We start from the raw sequence: 3,337 nt of genomic DNA, 5'->3' as shown, positions 1-3,337 counted from the left end.
ATGAATAATACATAATGAAAAACATGATGAAAACAACTCACTTAGAGAACAATGTAAACTTTGAAACGGGAACTATAAACTCAAAACGGGAACTCTGGCCCAAAAACCCCAAAAAAACCACAAAAACAGTGCTCAAAACGAAAAGTGTGTATACTGGAACGATGTTTTTTTTTTTAGGTGTCAATTTTGCGGCTGTTTTAAAAATGGCAGTGACTACGAAATTTTCTACGAAATTTTCCTGCAAAATATAGCTTCAGAACGAAAGTGTTGATACTGGAATAATGATTTATTTTTTTAGGTGTCAATTTTGCGGCTGTTTTAAAAATGGCAGTGACTACGAAATTTTCTACGAAATTTTCCTGCAAAATATAGCTTCAGAACGAAAGTGTTGATACTGGAATCGACCCGCCGCCGGTCCGCCTGGGCGGGGCGGCCCGAGGGTGCCGCTGCGTGGAATTGGTAATGTGGATCGTCATTTGATGCGTGGAATTGGTAAAACCCAAGGTGCCCATCAATGGAGAATGTCTGCGTCTTTTCACTTTGCCGAGTCTCTCTGTCGCGTACTGTCTCTCTGTCCATTGTATCGCACATACAAGCTGATGTCCACCCTCGAAACCTATAGTCGGGGATGCGAAGGCAACCTAACGTCACCTTAAAGTTTTCATCAAAACTATAATGCTAACTATATATAATTGGAGTACAGGCAAAATAATAGAGCTCGACCAAATATAGATATCGTTGCTCAAACATTCACATAATAAATAACAAATTTAATATATACAATTAATTTTTCAAAAACATGCTACTTGGACCATTGCTGACCTAAGAGGCATCCTTCACAGTATCATATAAGAAAATACAATATATTACAATAGTCTTTAAGAGTCCATGAAGTGTAATATGGTCTTGAAATACACTATACATGTGAGGACTTCCAACCAAAGGGCGTATGCATCACTAAAGAACTTATCCAATCCTAATATTTGTATTGTTCCAAAGCATAAGGGTTCAATGAATATGCACGATTATTTTTTAACTAAGCGCAATCATATCTATGAGAATCCTCCTATTTGAATTCTCTCATGCATCCCCCTAGCAACTTCCCCTGAATCCTTCTTCTTATTCCAAGAATGGAGGTGAGACACCTCTTTAGTCTTCCTAGTCAGAATTTGCCTCCAAAATTTCTTAGGAGCTAGCTTAGAGAGGTGTAAGAGATTCCCTTGTCTTTGACGAATGTACTGCCTCTTTTTCCTTTTAGTTAGGGCTTTATATATTTTTATCTTGTCCATTTTAAGAGATTCATCAACAGCTTCCTTAATTGCTCTCCTCGCACTTTTACACTCTTTGTCATACCATGGATTGGTTTTGCTATTTCTTTTATTATTTGAAACTTCAATTGAGAACTTGTTAATAGAATATGCGAGGGTTGTAGTAAAATTATGATAGCGGTCTTCTATGTTGTCTATACTAGATAAAGGAAGCAAATTAGTTTTTAATTCATTTAGAAAGAGATCATTTTTATTTCTACATATGTTACAGAGTTTAATCGTCCAGGTGAATAAACTTGAAATCAAAATAAATTTATACTCATTTTTTATATTATATAAAATTATATTACTTAGATTATTATTATTTCTTTTTAATTATATATAAGCATGTGAGAGTTGTGACAAATAGTTAGCCACCTCACATATATACCCATTGTTGTGTTACGTGTTGAGTGTTACTGCATGTGGCTGGACTGAGCGACCATGACAAAGATAGAATCTAATGACAACCTATTATAGGCCAAAAACGTGAATCCTGATCTCATATCACTCACATGGTCATAATTAAGTAGATAAGTAGCAGCAAACCCATTGTCCTTCCACTGAGTAAATATAAGCATGTGAGAGTTGTGACAAATAGTTAGCCACCTCACATATATGGTGCTGGAAAAATACAAATGAAGCCACTTAAAATTGAACGTGATGGAAGACAATCTAACCAGCAGCCATAGTCCTAAAATGATCAACACATTTGAGACTTGTAGTAGCCATAGTCCTAAAATATCTAAATTACTAAAATCACCCATTAACACCCTAAAACAAATTTATTATTATTGTTTTTCATACTTTTTAAACTATAAACCAATTTTTAATTATAAAATAAAAAAGCCTCATCATAAATATATGTAAATCATTCTTATTTTATTTTTACATCATGATCACACAAATGTATTATGCTTCAAGAGATTCGATACAGCTCAATCGTACATAGTTGAAAGCCTATTTGGCCGCTACCTAATTTTATCATAACTATTCCTAATACTACAGCGCAACCTTGCCTTCAATCGGCTGCTCAGAATTTTCAATGATATCAATAACCTTGGCGTTCTTGCTTTTGAAATCACTGATCTTCGGCACGGCCCCCGTCAACACGCCGTTATCCAAGCCGGCTCTGATGGCATCCATATTCACATTCTCTGGAAGCCTGAATTGCCTCCAGAATTTGCCGCTGGAACGCTCCACTCTGTGCCATTTATCTCCCTCCTCCTCTGCCTCCTTCCGCCGCTGATTCTCAGAACCCTGTTGTCCTCTACTTCGATCTTGATTTCATCCTTCCTCATCCCTGGTACATCAACGGTGAAGACGTGGGCGTCAGTGGTTTCTTTCCAGTCGACCCGTGTGAGGGCAACAGCCTCAATGTCTTTGGGAATGGAGTCCAGAACTTTGAAGGGATCCACCATAGCGTCCCAAACATCGCCGTAACGACCACCTGCAAAAGGCATCAGAGCAAACGTTGGGGCGAACAAACATACTGTTGTTACTGCAAATAATAAGAACAAAACAAGCGCCTTCTTCATCCTTAAAAAATAAAAAAACAACCGCAAACGCCTCTGCGTAAAGCTCCCACGAAGAGTTTACACTCTGAACAATTCCACACTTTCCAAATTGATGTCACTGAATTGATTTGAGAGGCTTGGGGATCTGCTCATATTTATATACGCAAATATGCAAGAAACCTCTCGAAATTTCTGTCCTCTTCCGGTATGTTCTGCTTTGGTATCCTCTTCTGGTATGTTCTGCTTTGGTAACGCATTTTAAGATGACAGTTCCATGTAAATCATTCTTATTGCGATAAAGAATTTATCCATTTCACAATTTGACAAAATGTCAATTCAAAATAAGTTAAGAACTACACTCTAATCTTGAATGGTAATGTAAGTCGCATTGCAGAGGGGATAGCTCTTTAGCTACTGATCCGCAGGCGAAGTGGTCTTATCATTAAATTAAAATAATGCTTACAATAGGTATTCATTAAATTAAAATAATGATTACAATAGGTATTCATTAAA

The 3,337-nt window shown here is 36.9% G+C and overlaps 1 pseudogene; it reads right to left on the bottom strand.

Moving 5' to 3' along the window:
- Nucleotides 1–2,216: 2,216 nt before the first annotated feature.
- On the bottom strand, nucleotides 2,217–3,012 carry LOC149152456 (18.1 kDa class I heat shock protein pseudogene; annotated as a pseudogene).
- Between the last annotated feature and the right edge of the window lie 325 nt (nucleotides 3,013–3,337).

This window comes from Pinus tabuliformis, chromosome 9 (assembly GCF_031772625.1).
Source record: "Pinus tabuliformis cultivar Carrire ecotype Pingquan chromosome 9, CPIR1, whole genome shotgun sequence".
Classification (NCBI taxonomy): Eukaryota; Viridiplantae; Streptophyta; class Pinopsida; order Pinales; family Pinaceae; genus Pinus; species Pinus tabuliformis.
Note: the sequence above shows the minus strand (reverse complement) of the source record. Positions and strands in the feature narration are given on the sequence as shown.